At 34.5% G+C, this 20,050-nt stretch overlaps 1 long non-coding RNA gene and 1 pseudogene across 1 annotated transcript; both read left to right on the top strand.

The window, feature by feature from the left end:
- The first annotated feature begins 4,502 nt into the window (after positions 1-4,502).
- On the top strand, positions 4,503-5,312 carry LOC111398820. The gene is made up of 2 exons (XR_002703415.1): positions 4,503-4,727; positions 4,942-5,312. It is a non-coding gene; the product is annotated as an uncharacterized LOC111398820 (long non-coding RNA).
- A 14,494-nt stretch (positions 5,313-19,806) lies between these two features.
- LOC111398290 overlaps positions 19,807-20,050 on the top strand; it is a 9,107-nt pseudogene continuing 8,863 nt past the window's right edge.

Genomic DNA, 20,050 nt, shown 5'->3' with positions numbered 1-20,050 from the left:
GGTAAAAGAATGAGCTTTAGCAAGATTTTGGGACATTTTGAATATTTTCGTGAATCCCATTACGTTGAAGATGTCTTGTTCATCCTTATACATATTTGTTAACAAATCCTTGTTCTTGGCTGAACTGTGGTTTTACAATTTTATGCTCAAAAATGATTTCTTGCATGCATTAACGTACTTGAGGAACTTGTAAGACGGTTAACTTGTGTATTCATATATACAGGAATCTCAGCAAGAAAACTGTCAAAACAAACACCGTCAGTCACCCCAACTCATAGTGCCGCTTCATTTTAAAACGCAGTTTTGTTTTTGTTGAAAGCAATAACAGTATTTCATTTTTGCTAATTTTCACATTTATATATTCTAACTTTTTTTTAACTTCAACTTCAATTAAAGTATAACCTCTATTGTGCCCTCTGTTTGGGCTACAATATTTCAAATTATAATGAAAGGAATAGTAAATTTTTGAAGAATGTGTAATTAAAAAGGAAGCTTTTTTTTTTAGATTTATGTGTAATATTATTTTATTGGAGAATGTGCGATCAATAAAAAGAGAGGGCAAAATAAATTTTAATTTAATGAGGACTAAATTGGGATGTAAGAAAATTTCATTAACCCAACTTGGACTGATGGGATAAATTAAAACTCTTTAAAATAATAACATCTATTATATAATAAAATTTTCCAATCTCAGCCATGTTAGTTAGTAGAGTTAGAACATTTTCACGAGATTCTTTAAACATATGATGATTTCTATTTTAAAATATCAACTTTTAAAATCATATTTCAGAGACTTTTTAAATTAATATTTTAACTTAGAGAGTGAGTTTGGCTCTACAATTTTTTTTATATAATTAAATGCTTTCAATTTTCAATGTAGGAAAACAATAAAATAGTTTAGAGAAAAGCTAGTAAAAATAAAATATAGAGAAAATAATAAATATTTTTTGAAAGTAGTAAAATTAAATGTTAAATATAAAGAATTTGTTGGAGCACTTCAAAATTTTAACTTTCTAAATTTATGAATGCTTTCCAAATGATAGAAATCTGCTTTTTAAAAATAGAGAGTCTCGAAAAAATGCTCTTATATTTTAATTAGCACATTGTCTTTGATGACAGTTTTTATCCAAATATATTATCATTGTGCTTTGAAATGAGGGGGAAATATTTTATCGAACTTTTATTTTTATTTATTATTATATTATGCAAATTTAAGGATAAGTAAGTCTTTTTAAGTCCTCACGATGAATTTTTGAGATAAAAATAGGTATGAATTATGATAAGCTAATTAATAAAAGTTTGCAATAAAACATGGCTTTAAAAATTCGAAAACATAATTGTGACAATGAAAAAAGATTGGAGACTTTCATTGCAGTAAACAAATTGTTGTTTGAATAAAATTACCTCTAAAACTAATATTTTCCCAATTTAGTCGTGGAATAATAATCGTTGGCACTTTGTCTATTTTCATTTGCTAAATTGGCGTGATATAAAAAAATTTTTGTTAAGTGTCTTGTTGGACAAGACATGCTTTCTTTTCTCATTTAGGAATCATGACTTATCTATATCTAATAGAAAAAGACTTCTTGCCAAGCCAGGGCAAAATACAGGGGCCCACCTAATTTTAAGCCTGGGCAAACAGCAAGCTATCACATCTCCAAGTGGTAAAGGGGGAGGGTGGAGAAATCCAGTTTTACTTGAGGCTGTTGTGCAAGGGTTCGAATCTTGAAATATGAATTTGACTCTTGGGTAAGTGCAAGTGTATAAGCAGCCTTCCACCATGTACCCTTGGAGGCGTAACCTGCGATTTACCTCCCTTACGATACTCCAGGACAGGGACGGTGGGGGGCCCTTAAGGTTGGGGTTCAACCTTTAATAATAAGCGTTTTTGTCAAGTGAGATCAAATTTTACATATCACGTCATCATTATGAGCACCCTGATTTTTGGGATTATGTACCCCAAGAATAACACAAAAATGTTTTATGATCAAAGCAAAACAAGTTTATAAGTTGGGCGACATTCAAACTACGATCATGGTCAAACCCATATCTTTTCTTTAACATCTAAAACTTTTGGTAATATGATTTAACATTCATACTATGGACAGCACGCCATCTCTTCTAAGACGACTACCCTCAGGTACTTGAGCAAAACAGGCCACACTCCATCTTTCTTTCGAGCGAGTCCTTTTTCTTTTGATTTGAAAGACGGGCATTGCGTTCGATTCTAAAGGCATGGTTTTTAGTATGTCTCCAAATCGAGGCCCCACTAGTCTGGCTGGCTCATTTATTAAAAGAAAAAAAAATTATGTGTTTGATCTTTTGGAAAAATGAATCCAACTAGCAAATAAAGAGACGTGCTAATCTCGAACACTTTAAATTTTTTTTTGTTAAGTGTCTTGTTGGACAAGACATGCTTTCTTTTCTCATTTAGGAATCATGACTTATCTATATCTAATAGAAAAAGACTCCTTGCCAAGCCAGGGCAAAATACAGGGGCCCACCTAATTTTAAGCCTGGGCAAACAGCAAGCTATCTAATAATAAGTGTTTTTGTCAAGTGAGATCAAATTTTACATATCACGTTATGAACACCCTGATTTTTGGGATTATGTACCCCAAGAATAACCCAAAAATGTTTTATGATCAAAGCAAAACAAATTTATAAGTTGGGCGACATTCAAATTATGATCATGGTCAAACTCGTATCTTTTCTTTAGCACCTAAAACTTTAGATAATATGATTTAACATTCATACTATGGACAGCACGCCATCTCTTCTAAGACGACTGCCCTCGGGTACTTGAGCAAAACAGGCCGCACTCCATCTTTCTTCCGAGCGAGTCCTTTTTCTTTTGATTTGAAAGACGGGCATTGCGTTCGATTCGAAAGGCATGGTTTTTAGTATGTCTCCAAATCGAGGCCCCACTAGTCTGGCTGGCTCATTTATTAAAAGAAAAAAAAAATTATGTGTTTGATCTTTTGGAAAAATGAATCCAACTAGCAAATAAAGAGACGTGCTAATCTCGAACACTTTAAATTTCAAATAATACTGTGTAACGATGGTAAATGTAGAAGAAATGAATCCTGAAAATCTTCTTTACTTGATACTCTGGTTTATAGCACCCCAAAAGGTAAAAAAGTGAAGCCTTACACCTCCAGAAAAGAATATCATTTTTACTATTTGTGGTTCCTATCTTAAGTTTCTGTTTTTTAAAGACTATTCACTTTATAAAAGAATATCATTGTTAGTATTTGTGGTTCCTATCTTAAGTTTCTGTTTTTTAAAGACTATTCACTTTATGACAAGAATGTGGTATAAGTTGTGTACGTTTTGATTCATATAATCCTCTTCTTTTCGATCCCGTCCACACAGTCCTCTACAATCCAACGTTCGGAATTTAATGGTACTTAGCATTATAATTTGGAGATATTGTATAATGAAAAACACTTTTCGCCCAAGCTTTATATGGGGGGCTGAAATGGCCCATTTGATTTGATTGAACAACTTTTTCTTTGACAGAACCTCCTTTATTTTTTTTTATTATTATTTTTTAATCACTTTATTTTATTTTATGCAATGTGGATTGCATGGTGGCTTTATAATATTCCGAAGTTTTGTTCCAAAACTAACCTAACATTACTACATAAAGAAAAGTAAAGAGAATATTAAACAAAGTTAAAGTCACAAGAAACAAGGATATAAATCATTGTTCCTACATTCTGATTCCTAAGAAGATACAAACTGAAGCCCCTTTAAGGTTGTCTTGGCCGAATTTTGTTTCCTATAATCTAATTAAAATTATACAACTTATTGGCAATAGCTTGATAATTTTTTTTTTTGAATTTAATTCATGAATCAGGAAATTTTTAATTTAGTAATTCATTTTTAATCTATTAAAAAAGGAGTCATCTTGGAATTATTTATTTTAGTCATGCTATTAATGTGCTTTCACATGACAAATAAATTTGGTTAGACTATTCTTGAGTATAACCAAGAAAATTATGGTTTTAACATGAGATATTAGAACTGTCTTTATAGGTCTTTCATTGGCATAGTAACTTGTTTAGTTTGAAAAGGTGGCGTAAAGTTTGGCCGGACACAACCCACCGACCTTGCATATTGGTACACCCCAAGAAAAATCCTAGGTTTGAGGTGCACAAGTTGTATTTCCTTCTTTCTTATGTCATATTCGCCGCCGAAGGAAATACAATAAACGTAAAAGCTTAATGGGGAAAAATAACTACATAATCGTTGATGGGGGTTATGTATTTTGATATCAAATAAACCCAAGATGATGATAACTCTTCGGATCGAATTAAAATCATATGGTTCATTTGGAACCTATTATAAAGATTATAATTAATAGTCGATCCAAAACACACAATTGGCCACTCACAACAAAAGTGGGACCGAGTATTGCATTTAGGACCGGACCCATGTAACTAACATATTGTGGTACTATATATACCTGGCTCTCCCCATTTCTGCATTATGACATATAGTTTCCTTGGGCCCCTTTGAGAGAGATTTCGGTTGCTACCCTTGATACTTTGTATGCTGCCATCTTGTTTGGTCCCTTTGTGAGACCTATTATATCACCCATCACCAACACTTTGACTGATGACATGGCTACTAGTTCGACCCCATGTCTATCCGGTTTTCTCCCTACTTGCTATTATCCTCCTGTCGCCTTTGTGCATGGCTGTCTCTGCATGATTACTTGGGTATTTTCTTCGTGGCTTTGAGTGAGATTCTTGGACGATTCTAGTGGAGCTACCTTGTGTGTTTTTTGGGTCATTGATCTGAGCTCTGTAAACTTCATTTTCTGTGCCAATCTTTGTGAAATAGAAAGGAAATGTTTTTTTTTTCATTCACGACTTGATTCCATTATTATCATTTGATTTGGAACTTACTTTGTGTTTGCTTGATCACTTAAAGGTTATATTGACCTCCACAAAATCGTATCAGAGCCTTCAGTGGCTCGATTGGTGGCTAGTTTTCAATCCTATCGACTAAAAATTGGAGTTACAGCGATCGAGGCATGTGTATGGTGTGCAATTGAGGAGTAGGTCAGCTGTTTTGCCAATAAGGGCTTGAATTTTTAATTAATTTCGCATCTCTCTTTGTTATGAACTACAAACAGGTCTCCTTAGGTAATTTTGTTGAAACTCCTTAAATTACTGCAATAGCAGGTCATCATGTGAGATGACCAAAAGGATTGCAGCCTTACTTGATACTAGTATTTTAGGACTATTTCCCTAAATTTGTGATATTATCGTTTTTGTGGCTATATTGATAGTTGTTCACTTTTCGTGTTGTTGCTGAGCTATTTGTATTTAGAATTGTTACTTTTGATCTTACCCGCTCGAAAATTCCTTTAAGACTGAGGTTCGAATCTCACGAAAGGTCCCTTACCCATGTATAGCTGCTACCTACAGGGTGGTTGTCTTTGTAAAGGTCCCTTACATGTTCCTTGTCTTATTTGTTAAGATGTCTACAAACCATTTTGACTTCAAGTGTCTTTAAAGGTAAATATGATTTTTTTATTTGGCAACAAAAGATAAAAGGAAATTTAGTACAGTAAAAATTTTCAAAAGCCATTAATAATTATTTTGCTGGAACTATGATTGAGGATCATAAAAATAAGTTTGACAACGTGCTTATAACTTTTATTTTGTACTTATATCTGATTCTTTTTTGCAAAAAAGTTGGCAAACATGATACTTCTGAAGACTTTGAAAAAAATTGAGGAGCTTTATTTAACTTAATCCATGCCCAGCAAATTTTTCTTGAAAGTTTTTTTGGTTTCAAAATTAATCACTCAAGAGAATTAGATGAGAATCTTGACATTTTCAATAAATTGGTTCAATATATTACTAATTTTGGTGAAAAGGTTTCCAATGAATATAAAGCAATTATTCTTTTGAATGCTATTCCTGATAACTATAAGGAAGTCAAAAATGCAATCAAATATGGGAGGGAAATTCTTACATCCAATATAGTCATCTATTCCTTAAAAATAAGGAAGGGGAAATGAAAGTTGAAAGAAATGAGTGAAAAGCACGAAAGATTCCCCAAATGAGAGGTGGAACTCAGTTTAGAGGTGGAAAAAAGCAAAAAAGTGTTGGCAAGGAAAAGATGAGAGGTAGATCTACGTCACAGGGAAAGGCTAAGGGGAGAAAATGTTCTAAGTTGTGGAAAACTAGGACATTTCATTAGAGTGCCATGAAGAAAAAAACAAGTTGAGAGATCAGATGGATCGTAAACCCAGTGAGGGCAAACGTTGTTGTCGAGAGAGATGAACCTGGTGAGGTTCACATGCAATTGGATACTGAACCAGTTGAAATTCACTTGTCTATGAACTCTCATATGCATGAGCAGATTCTTGACTCCGATGCTTATTTTCATGTTATATCAAATAAATTGTGTTTGATTATTTGCACGAGTCTTATCATGGACATGTAGTTGCATGGGATGAGTCATATATGAGGTCACTGGCATGGGTAATGTGACTGTCAAATTTAATAGTAGTTTTGTGCAACACTAAAAGAAGTTAGGTATATTCCACATATGGGTAGGAATCTAATGTCTGTAGGAGAGTTGAAGCATACAGATTTCACTGCTGCACTGGGTGATAGAATGGCACTTAGAGCCTTTAAGGCTACTAGGAACAATAGCATTTACATCATGCATGCTAAATTGATGGGTGGTTCAAATTCCACCATCACTGATCACACACGGAAGTGGAACCAATAGGTTAGTTCATATTAGTGTTAAGGGACTTAAATTTCTTAATGATAAGAGTGTGTTTGGTAAGAATCTGGTGTCTAACATGACATTTTGTGATCATTGTATACTTGATAAATATCGTAGAATGTCATTTGCATCTAGCACACACAAGACATCTAGAGTGTTAGAATACATTCATATTGATTTGTGGAATTCGGAGAGCAATTTCACTTTTGATGGTAACAAATATTTTCTATCCATTATTGATGATTTTTCTAGATGTGTATGGATTTATTTGCTGAAAGATATATCCGAAACAATCGAAAATTTTAAAAATTGAAACATTAAGGTAGAGAACCATAAGGTAAAATGTGAAATAATTGTGTACTGATAAGGGTCTTGAGTTTTGCAATGCTGAATTTGAAAATTTGTGTAATGAATCTGGCATTGCTAGCCACGGGACTGTATCTTACACTTCCCAATAAAATAAATTTACTGAAAGGATGAATAGTACTTTACTTGATAAAGTTAGTCTATGAGGTTAAGTTCTAGTGTGCCTAAGTCCTTTTGGGATGAAGCTGTTATGACTGTTTATTATGTGACTAATATGACTAGTTTCGCTACCTTAAGTGGTGATACTCTGTATGAGATTTGGTACGATAGATGTGTTGATTATTTCATACTTAGAGCTTTGGTTGTGTTACTTTCTTTTATCAAAGTTGGAGAAAAACAGAACCTAAAACTAAGAATTTTGTCTTCTTAGGCTACCCCGAGGGAGTTGTGAAATATAGGTTATGGGATAGAAGCCAGGAGAGCATGACAATAATCGTAAGTTGCGATACTACATTTAATGAGTCTGAGATGCCTTGTAAAGGTAGTGACAAACGGCAAAAGATATTAAGGAAAAGTCACAAGTTGAGGTAGAGCTAGTGAATGTTCACATCTTCATCACCTTGAGCAAAGTGGAGAGTAATATACAAATCAACATCATATAGTGTTAGAAGGTAATGAGGAAGTTGTTAAGCCTATCGACCAAAACCCTCTAGTGATTATCGACTAGTTAGAAATAGAGAGATGAGACCACATAGGGAACCTCAGAGGATAACTGACTATACCATAGCCTATACTAGTTATAAAGAATTATTTGATAAAGAATCAAATATTTATGAGGAGTGAAAAGAATGAAGAGTGGCTCGGTGCCATGAAAGAAGCGATGAGTTCTTTTACTAGAATTGAACTTGAAATTTAGTTTCTAGACCTAAAGATAAATCCATAATAAGATGTAAATAGGTTTATAAAATTAAGGAAGAAACCACTGACAGTGAGCCTGTGAGATATAAGGCTAGGTTAGGAGCCAAGGAATAGATGCAGAAAGAATAGATAGATTATTTAGCCAACTGTTAAGTATACCACTATTAGGGTCGTGTTTGCTTTTGTTGCTTACTATGACTAGAAACTTGAACAACCTGATATCAAAATTGCATTTTTACATGGTGTTCTTGATGAAAAGATTTTTATGAATCAGCCCAAAGGTTTTGAAAGTAAGTCTAAACCTGATGTGTGTTTTTTAAATAAATCTCTTTATGGGCTAAAACTGTTTCCACACAAGAGCACATCGAGCCCATGCGAAGGGTTTGGTTAAGATATGCCAGATTCCACCAAGTATACAAATGGAACCTGATGTGGTACGAAAAATGTGATTTTTTATCTATTGGGTGAATTTGACCATTGCTTGTATTACCTATATCACCATACTAATGAATAGTGTGTGTATTTGTTACTTTATGTGGACAACATATTGTTAATTGGGCTTAACATGAAGTTGGTAAACAAGATTAAAATGGAGTTAGGGAAGGAATTTGACATGAAAGACCTAAGATGTGCTAGGAGAATCCTTGGTGTGGAGATTAATCTAGATAAATTTAATTCTTGCTTATCTGTGCATCAAACTCATTATATGCTTAAAGTTTTAAAGAAATTTGCCATGCCTGCGCTTTTTGGAAACCATTTCATTTTGACAAAAGAACATCACCTACTAAAGATGGAAAAAGGAAATCTATGAAAAATATTCATTATGCAAATGTCACTTGCTCCATTACGTACCTTATGATCTGTACTATATCTGATTTGGCTTTTCACTGTGAGTGTGTTAAATAGGTATATGTCTAGTCCCGATCCCAAACATTGGGAATTGTTAAAGTGGCTGCTTATGTACTTGAATGGTACTTTTGATGTGGAGTTCATTTATAAATCTACTAATGAGGGTGTAAAACTTAAAAGTTTCACAAATGCTGACAATAGTGTTGATAAAGACAATAGGAAATCTGCTTCCTCTCATGTGTTTACTTTGTGTGACTCTTGTGTAAGTTGGAAGTCTCAACTTCAATGTTTAGTTGATTTATCTACTACTGTATCTGAGTATATTGCTGCCACAGAAGCTATTAAAGAAGCTCCGTGGTTTAGAGGTTTACTTAATGAACTAGGTGTTTTAAGTGATAATGTGACAGTCAATCTCTTATTCATCTATGTAAGAATCATGTGTTTCATGAATGCACTATATATATAGATATTAGGCTGCATTTTATTAGATATATAGTGTCCCAAGATTTAATAAAACTTGAGAAAGCACATTCAGATTATAACCCTACAGATATGGACACTAAGGTGCGCCCCTGTAAAGTTTAGAAGTTGCTTTAAACTTCCAAATATTGGTTAATGTATGTGATGTTTCAATTTTATTTGAAATCATGTTGTATGACTACTAAGCTAGTTTTTTCTCTTTTGCAAGTGTATTTGGCATCAATGTAGAGGTTTTGTTAAGTATTTTGATACCAAATAAACTAAGGACAAATATGACTCGTCGGATCATATTAAAATCATATGGTTCATTCAGAACCTATTATTAAGATTATAATTAATAGTCAACTCAAAACACACAATTGGGCGCCCACAACAGAAGCTGGACCAAATGTTGCATTTACTGTTGACCCATGTGTCTAACCTATTAGGTACTATATATAATTAGCTATCCCCTTTTCTGCATTATGATACTCTGTTTCCTTTAGCCCCCTTGAGAAATATTTCATCTGCTTCGCTTTTATGCTTTGTTTTGTTCGATTCCTTTGCAATACCCATTATCTCACCCATTGCCAGCACCTTGGTCAGCAACTTGACTACAAGTTCGATCTCTTGTCTGTTCGATTTTTTCCTAACTTGCTGTTGTAGTCCAGCAGCCTTCACATGTGCATGTCTTTGCATTATTACTTGGGTATTTTCTTTAAGGTTTTGACTGGGATTCTTGGACCCTTCTAGTGGAGCTACCTTCTATGTTTTTGGGTCATTGATCCGCCATGTATACTCTACTTTTGGTGTGAATCTTTGTGAAATTGAAAGGGAATTATTTATTTTTCATTCACTTATATATATATATATATATAGAGGAGACATGAGTAACTTGTAGTACACTATTTTGGACTTGATCACGAATGTAGTGATAACCAAAGGCAATATGTTTCATACACGAATGAAAATAGGATTAGAATATAAGTGTATTGTACTAACATTATCATAGTAGATGGCAAGTGGAGCCGAAATGGTGATCCCAAGTTCTTTAAGAAGAGAGGATATCCAGCAGAGCTCAATAGCAGTGGTTGCAACTGAGTTGTACTCAGCATCTGTCGATGAGCGTGCAACTGTGTGCTATTTTTTTTAGCTCCAAGAGATAAGATTGAGACCAATATAAACAATGTAGGCACCTATAGAAGTTTAGTCATATCTATTACCAACCCAATCAGCATCAGAGAATACAAAGAGTGTCAAGAGAAAGTTATGATAAAAAACTAAACCATGATCAGATGTACTACATAAATATCATAAAAGATGTTTCATTGTAGTCCAATGATCGTCGGTAGGATGGTGCATAAACTGAGATAATTTGCCCTCCGTATAAGTAATATCTGACCGAGTAAGAGAGATGTATTGTAGACTATCGATAATAACTCGATATTCTGTAGGATTGAAAAGTGCCATGCAAAAATGAAGAGTTAACGTCGGAGCGGTGCAAGAGGAGTTGCAATTGGTTTGGCATTAGTCATCTTGGTATGAGAAGGCAAATCAAGATATAATATCGTTGAAAAAGAAACAAGCCATGTGGAAAAGAGACGACCTCAACACCCAAAAGAAGAAAATTGGACCTAGATCCTTCAAAGAAAATCGATTGGCAAGGACTTGAATGAAAGTGTGAATTGCGCAGTCATCATTACCCATAATAATTATGTCATTTACATAGACAAATAAGTACAATGTGATGCTACTTGATACGAGGACAAACGGGAAAGTGTCAGTATGCAAATTGTGAAAACTGGACTAAAGCAGGAATTGTCATAACTCATGATACCAAGCACGAGGTGCCTGTTTGAGACCATAGATAGCCTTGTGAAGTTTGCAAACATGATTGGATTTATCAGGTCCACAAAACCAACTAGATGAGCCATGTAAACATCTTTAGATTAATGACCTCGAAGAAAGGCATTGTTAATATCAAGCTGTCGAAAAGGCCAGCCACAATTCACGACCAAACTAAGAATAATCCGAACAGTGGTGGGTTTGAAAAGCAGGGTACAGGTGTCATAATAATCAATACCAGAATGTTGATAAAAGCCCTGAGCAACTAGCCGAGGTTTGTACCTATCCATAGAACATCAGATAATCGCTTAGTACAAAAGATCTACTTATAACCCACAAGCTTATGGGAAGAGGTCGAAGGACAAGCTCCCAAGTGCCATTACAAACTAACACATCATATTCTTCAGACATTGCCCGATGCTACTTAAAGTCTTTGAGGCCTTGTGTAGCTGTAGTTGGTTCCGAGTCACTGGAAGAGGTAAGGATTATGTGTGGGCTTATGAATGTTGTGCTAGAGTGGATAATCAAAAAATGTGTATTGGTGAAGATAGGAACCGGGTCAAGTGATGGAGAGTGTAATTGAGGCAAAGGTGGGGCAACGGTTGAATAGTAGATGAATGTAGACTAAATACAGGTGGTAACTGATTGTTGCATGGATGAGCAGTTATTGAAGAAGCAACAAAAGGAAGCGTAGGTGGCATAAATGAGTTGGAGGGAATGATAAATACCGAAAGAAGCCAATCCAAAACGATGGTGGGATTTACAACGAGGAAGGTAACTGTGAAGAGATTTGTAAGGGAAAATGGACTCAACAAATTTTACATGGCGAGATTTATAGATGTATGAAGTAGATGGATCAGGTCATTGATATGCACTTTGCATAATAGAATACCCGAGGAAGACATAAAGAATGGACCAGGGTTCAAGTTTATGGGAAGTAGAAGGACGAAGCTATGGATAACAGAGATAGCCAAATATATGAAGTTTGGTGCAATTGGGTGGAGAACCAAAAATTATTTCATAAGGAGAATTTAGATCTAGAGTTGGTGTGGGCATGTGGTTTATGCGATGCAAAGGCATGTGATGTGATCCAGGAGACATAAGTGACAAAGTCAAGTCCAACGTTAAGCCCGGAAAAAAATTCGTTGATAGTCGAAGGTGGGCCGATGACATGAGCGAGGATGAAGCGAGAAGGAGACGATGGGATTGCTTGTCAAGGCGACCATTGATGAAACCATATTCAGGACTCAAAATGGGACAAGATTCGTGTTCGGGTCAAAAGCCAAAGTGAATTGGATCAATACGTTACAAGCGGCCGAAGAAGGGATTGAACTATAAAGCCATGCAGCTGCATGGTACAAATAGGCTTGCGGTCGCACAGCCATATACAAAGAATCAAGAGGCAATTCTAGTGCCTTCCATGCGACCCCATGGAAAACAACCATACAACCTCATAGTTAAAATTTTGGACGAATTTTTAATTTTTTTCGCGATTTTCCTAATTTATTAGAATAGGATATTAAATCAGTTTCCTACCATATTTAGGAGATTTTGCACGATTTTGCCTAGGTTATTAGGATTAGTATAAATACGTTTCTTATTTTATTGGAACTTTTGACATTATTATCGATTGAAAGGCTTTTATTGCTGTTTTTTTGTTCTTCCATTGAAAAATTGACGAACTTATCGAGATCTAATTCTTGTAGCGTTTAAATCTACCGGGTGAGATTCACATATTTTTATGTAATCAAGAGGTCCGCACATCATCGGCGATTCGGGTTGCTTGGTTCCAAATTTGTTGAATTTAATCCAAAACCTTGCTTTGGTTTTCTTGGGTCAATTTCAATCTTGATCGTGAGTTTGGTAGTGTTTGCCTACGCGAGTTCACATCAGCATGATTCTAAAAAGTGAATGGAAGAGAAGCGTAAAAAAGAAGAGAGATGCCTATTTCGCTGTTGAAAGTACCCATTGTGTTCAAGAGTGTGAAGAAGGGTGGTAAAATGAGAAATACCACTAGTGGAAAGAAAATTAGATAGTACTTGATATTCTCCACCATTATCAGAGTATAAAGAGATTATTTTCTTATAAAAATTTTTTTACTAGAGATTTAAACTTACAAAAACATCAAGAACATGGACGAAGTGGTCTTGACACTGGAAAAGGCAAGTAAAGGATTGGATTTGGCTGGAGTGGTCGGTGATAAGTACATTTTATGCTCTCATTCGGACTTATATTCTTATTTAATTATATATAAACTGAGATATTATCTACTTAAATTGTGTAAATTGTAAGATAATCCCAACTTGTATATAATTTATATGAAAAGAGGCTATTTGGAGCTTCATTGGAGTTGATTTGAAGCAATTGAAGATTAACTGAATTGCAAGAGATCAATTGAAAATGTTAATGGAGTGTATGGAAAAAATTCACGAGTTTCGGAAGTTAAATTCGACATTTGAAAAGTTTGAGGATTGATTTGCAAACTCCGAAACTGTCTTGGGTCAACTATTATAAGTTTGGAACGAAAAGGGCTTAGTTACAAAATAACAAAAGATGGAGGAATTACGTTACATGAGAAATGGAGATCAATTGAAAAAGGGATTTGTTTCCTTTTATTTCTTAAACTCTTTTGTAGAAACTAATTTGAACTCTTTAGTAAAAACCAATTTAAACTCTTTGGTGGAAATCAAGTAGCACAAGGATTTTGCATAAATCTTTTCTATAAATATAGACCTTAGTCCAACAATTAAAGGGGGCTGTGGAGTTCCATTATACACATATATTCAAGTCAAGGCATCGAGATTCATTGTACATGCATTATTCAAGCCAAAAAGAGGAAAACAATTAACAAATCAATCAAAAAGCTAGGGTTTCAAGGATTTCACAAGAAGAGACGGATTCTTATGCAAGATCTTCATCTTTTTCTCATTTTTCCTCAATACTCGGTGATGTACTTCAATTCATTCTTGTATTTTTATTCTTCCACGATGTGTAATTAAATATTTAGTTAGGATGAATGATTATAACCTAGTTTTAAACCTTAGTTTTAATTAAAAAAAAAACTTAAATATCTAATTGGTTTCATGAATTGTTTTTGCTTCTAATCTTAGTGCTTGAATTAAATGGCCAATGCTTGACTTCAATACTTGATGCGGTTCGAAAAAATTATCTAATGCATTTATGCATTCATATATTTTTTTGTTTGCTTGTGTCTTAGTATTTAGTTTTGCTCGAGACGAACAAGAGTTTAAGTTTGGGGGTATTTGATAAGTGCATTTTATTCGCTTATTCGAACTTCTATTCTTATTTAATTATATATAAATTGAGCGAATATCTAATTAATTTGAGTATATTATGTAAATTTTAGGCCAATCCCAACTTCAATACAATTTATATGAAAAGATGCTATTTGGAGCTTAATTAGAGTTGATTTGAAGCAATTGAAGATTAATCAAATTGCAAGAGATCAATGGAAATGTTATTGGAGCATACAGAAAAAATTCACTAGTTTTGGGAGTCAAATTCAACATTTGAAAAGTTTGAGGATTAATTTGCAAACTTCGAAACTTGTATCAAGTCAACTATTAAAATTTTGGAATGAAGAGGACTTAATTGCAAAAGAATTGAAGATGCAAAAATTAAGTTACATGAGAAAATGAGATCAATTGAAAAAAGAATTTGTTTCCTTTTATTTCTTAAACTTTTTGGTAGAAACTAATTTAAACTCTTTAGTAGATACCAATTTAAACTCTTTGGTGAAAATCAAGTTGGACAAGGATTTTGCATAAATCATTTCTATAAATAAACACCTTTGTCCAACAATTAAAGGGGGGCTTGTGGAGTTTTATTCGACACATATGTTCAAGGCAATGCTTCGGGATTCATTGTACATATATTATTCAAACCAAAAGGAAGAAAATAATCAAGAAATCAATCAAGAAGTGAGGGTTTCAAGGATTTTACAAGAAGAGATGGATTCTTAGTGCAAGTTTTTCATATTTTTCTTGTTTTTCCTTAATACTCGGTGATGTACTTTAATTCATTCTTGTATTTTTATTCTCCCATGATGTGTAATTAATATTTAGTTAGGATGAATGATTGTAACCTAGATTTTAACCTTAATTTTAATCAAAATATTTTAAATATCCAATTGATTTTGTGAATAGATTTTGCTTCTATTCTTAATGCTTGAATTAACTGTCCACTAATTCATTGATTTCGTGAACAATAATTAAGTAGGATGCGGATTATTTGTTTAGACCACGTAGTAAAATTTGGTAATTAGTTTATGCTAATTATTGCGATCGTTACATAAATGCTTAGAACATAATTGCATTTAACTAAAGTTGTTTCATATAGATATATGGGATTAAATTAGTTAAATAGGTTCAATGAGAACTCGAATGGTGTAAATTGAATACATTAGAAGAATTCGATCTGATAAACATAATCAATTGTATAAATTTTGGTAATTGAGATTAAGGGGATAACTATGGTAAAATCATGAATCCTAACACTTAAGCCATCATATTTTAAAAAAAAATCATCTTTTTACTTGTTTTAGTATATTTGAAATAGAAAATCACAAAAAGAGAAAAAAATAACCACTTTATTTGTTTTTTATCAAATTAAAGTTGGGAATAATTAAACCAATTATTAAGTAATAATCCTCGTAGGAACGATATTCGGTCTCATAGGTCTACTTTATTACATATAACGATCCATACATTTGTGGAATATAAAACTCAACAATAGTTAGCCATTCATGTACGCCATACTTAGTCCACCCCGTGAAAGAATTGCCCCCGTGCGAAGATCCTTTACATGAAATGTAGTAGGTAAGAATTCAATATAGACATTATTAAAAGTGTAGAATTGAGATATAAAAATGAGATTTTTATACATGGTGGGAACACCAAGAATATTTTTCAAATTAAAGTTCGGAAAGGGATGGGATAGAGAAATGGAACCATAATGCATTATCAATAGCCCTGTGCCATCGTCAATCACAATACCAGTATATGGCATATGAAGAGTGAGATTGTTGAGATCAAATGTAACATTGTGGGAAGTAGCACTGTCAAGTAGCCAAGTAGGAGTGCTAGAATTCTCAATTGTTGCAAAATGGGCTCGAGGCAATGGTGATGTTGATGGACGAGGCTGCAAGATGGTAAATGACGAGATTGTTGTGGTAGCTAAGAGTTCTGACATTGAGACGCCGCCAGATGGAATGAAGGACATTGTTTTGCAGTGTGCCCTTGAGTGTTGCATGCTTGACAGAAAATCATTATGTGGCTTGAATGGAAGACGTGGCCTATGAGGAGATGAAGATTGGGGCCCAACAAAAGAGGAGGATGAAGACCGTCAAGGCCTATGATGCAGTGCAACTGGATTTATCGTGGTTAGAAGAGTGATATTTGATAATTGAGATTAATTCAATATCAACTCTTTGTTGATTAATTTTTTATAAAGTTCACGCTCATTGATTACATCAACAAGGGATTTATAGTCATCATCAAGTCCATCCAAAATCATATCGGTGAGATCTTTATTATCAAGTGGTTTGCCTAAGTTAGCAAGTTTGTCAGCCCGTGTTATGATAAGTTTCATATATTCTGATATGCTATGGGAACATTTAGTGGTACATTTGAGTTGATCTTTAATTTGTTTGATGTGTTCTCAAGTGGGTTTTGCATATGTATTGGCAAGAACGGTGCAAACTTCTTAAGAAGTGTTGGGGATTGAATGAGAGGTATAATGGAAGAAGCGAAAGATCCAACTATGGAACTAAAAATAAATGTCTTGATGAATCCATGTGGTGTAGGTTGGGTTTGGAGAAACTTTGTTGTAAATTATAACAGTTTTCATTGGAGCTGGATGAGATCCATCTATATAGCCGTCAAGATTGTAGCTAACAAGCCATGGCATCTAATTGAAGCTTCCATGATAGGTAATTGGTGGAATTGAGTTTGATTGTAGTGGGAGGAAATATTAATGGTCAACAAAAAATTAGTGGAGTCTATATGTCATTGGGAATGTTGATTTGAACTAGGGGTGGGCGCGGGTCGGTTCGGTTCGGTTCTCTTTAGAACCGAACCGAACCGAACCAAACTTTTCGGGTATCTAGTAAATGGAACCGTCGGGTCCAAATATAATTATGGAACCGTTCGGGTTCGGTTCCATTCGGTTCGGTTCGGATCGGTTCGGTTCCGTTCGGTTCTGTACTATAATTAAATTTTTTAACATTTATAACAACGTTATATAAATACAACTAATGATACATTCAATAGTTTTGGAATGTCAGAGATTAGTAAACTATCTTGTTCAAATGATCGCTATGATCAAAGCTTCAGTCGGGGAAAGTCACGGCTTCGATCGGAGGTCAGAGTGTCGGCCGACGATTGTATAGGTTTTGGAATATTAGATAGGCTGCGAGAGTGAGTGCGAGAGTCGAGACAACGTTATGCACTTTATTGTAGGTGTTTAGGGTTATTTAGTGGATTTGATTTGTTTGGCTAAGAAATGAAACAATAAAATGGGGAATTGGGCCAAAAATTAAAAAATTAGAAATGAAACAAATTATTGGGCCAAAAATTTGGATTTAGAAATCATTAATTTGTTAATTTGTTTAGAAAAAATTAAAATTAAAATAATTTGATTTACTCAATATAAAAAAAAATTAGAAAGATTCGGTTCTTATTCGGTTCTTCGGTTCTTGGTCTAGAACCGAGAACCGAACCGTACCCGTCGGTTCTCAATTCAGATATCCATTCGAGTATTTAATTTGACAAGAACCGTCGGGTTCGGATCGGTTCGGTTCGGGTTCGGTTCGGTTCGGGAGATTTGCCCAGCCCTAATTTGAACATTTGGGTTGGCCATGAAAGGAAGAGAGAGAGAGAGAGAGAGAGAAGGTAACGAAAATTTAATTAAGGGGAATGAGTACTTAGGGAGCTTAATGCTCTGATACCTTAAAGAAATGAATGAATAATGGCTTGCTTTATTTCATTGATCAACTAGGTATATATGCACTAATTACAATAAAAGGTTAGGAAATTACCTAAATTGAAAGTATTTGCACTATGGATTATAGTAAGTCAAAGCTAGGAAAGTAAATTACATGATTAGATAAATCAATTAAGCTATAGGAATCAACTAAGCTGTAATTAAGTATTTCTTTCTATACAAAACTCAAAATCAACACAAGTTGGCATGGAGAGTGAATGTATCAATTATATGTAATAAGGTGTCAAAGGTTAAGATTTATTATTCATGCTATTTAAGACTTAACTCGTCAAGTTAATCATGATCTTACAATACTATTGCTAAAGAATGAAGGAAATAAGTGTAGTTGATGAGATATAAGAAGTGTCAAAATTAATAATATACAACGTAATAATGATATGCAATTGAAAGTCCTTGAACAAAGGTGAGTAAATGATCTTAAATTGATATTATATGCCCAAGATGAGACTTGACACCTTTAGGCATTACGTACAACTATATATATGCCCTAATTCAGTGGCGGATCCAAGAATCTTCATCAGCTAGGGCAGCCATTGGCCATTGATAGTTAACCAGCCACAATAGCGAGATTACTTACGAAAGACGAGATAGAGGCAAACAGAGTTATTTAAGATTTGTGTAATCAACTTTACCAAAAGGCCATAAACCATCGTATAGTCTACTTCAGCATCAAGCCATAAACATTTTCTTAACTCGAAAGTTAACCAGAATATGGGACACATTCACCTTAGCCTAGGGACTTCTATAAAGTCAATTTCTCAGATTCTTTGCTTTTCCATTTGAGCTCATTTCCCACTTTTAATAAATTCAAAGAAAGCAAATAATTTAACATTTGTACATAAACTTCACGTCAAATTTTACAGTTAATCATCATACTCATGGAAACTGTGAGTCGAGGTGGAGAAGCTCGAGGGGGAGAAACAAGGAGGGGCACCTAGGCGCCATGAGTGGGCGCCTAGGCGCTGGCCGGTGCAAAATGGAGCAGAAACATGGCGCCTAGGCGCCCGATTTACCCCCCGAAGCAGCAACACCTAGGCGCCCGAATTCAGCCTATAAATAGCTGGTTTTTCCCTTCAAGTAGAGAACCCGATTTTTGAGAGAAAATAGAGAGAGCTTGGATAGAATTTAACAAGTAAGAGGTTGTTTTTCTTGGGTATAAATTCAAAGCTATTTTTCTTTCTTGGGGATTGACTTGAGGGTTGTTCAAGTAATCCAAATTCATTGTTCTTCATTTATATTGAAACCATTTCTTCCCCAATTTCTTATCTTTGAAGTGGTTTGGGATTTTTCACATTGCAAGTTATCTTTCTTGGGCAATCTTGGGAAGCTTGTTTTTTCCCAACAATTTGGTATCAGAGCTTCTTCTTAAATCAGGGTGGTTAAGCTCTGATTTTTGGTGGGTGGCTTGAACTTTGTTGTGCACACAAGGTATTTGTGAAAATTCCCAAGTGAACTTTGTTGGTTTATTTCCGGTAAACAAGTAGATAAATCATGTCTACTAGAGGAACGGTGAAGATTGGGAAGTATGAGATAGAGAAATTCAATGGGAAGAATGACTTTTCATATTGGAGAATGCAAATGAAAAATTTGTTAATTTCTCAAAAGTTGCACAAGGCATTGAAGGGAAAGGAGAAGAAGCACATAGATATGTCTGAGGAGGATTGGAAAGAGTTAGATCTTGAGGCTCGAGCGTCTATCATTCTATGCCTTAAAAGAGATGTTGCTTTCTTGGTTGATGGTGAGGAAACGATGGTGGAGGTGTGGACAAAGTTGGAGGCGAACTTCATAACCAAGACTCTAACAAATCGAATCTATTTGAAGTCCAAATTGTATACTTGCAAGATGGATGAAGGTACACCAATCCGGGAGTACGTCAACAAGTTTGATAGGT

This window comes from Olea europaea, chromosome 8 (genome assembly GCF_002742605.1).
Source record: "Olea europaea var. sylvestris chromosome 8, O_europaea_v1, whole genome shotgun sequence".
In the NCBI taxonomy this organism is placed as follows: Eukaryota; Viridiplantae; Streptophyta; class Magnoliopsida; order Lamiales; family Oleaceae; genus Olea; species Olea europaea.
The sequence above is the reverse complement of the archived record's forward strand: the minus strand, read 5'-3'. Positions and strand labels throughout refer to the sequence as shown.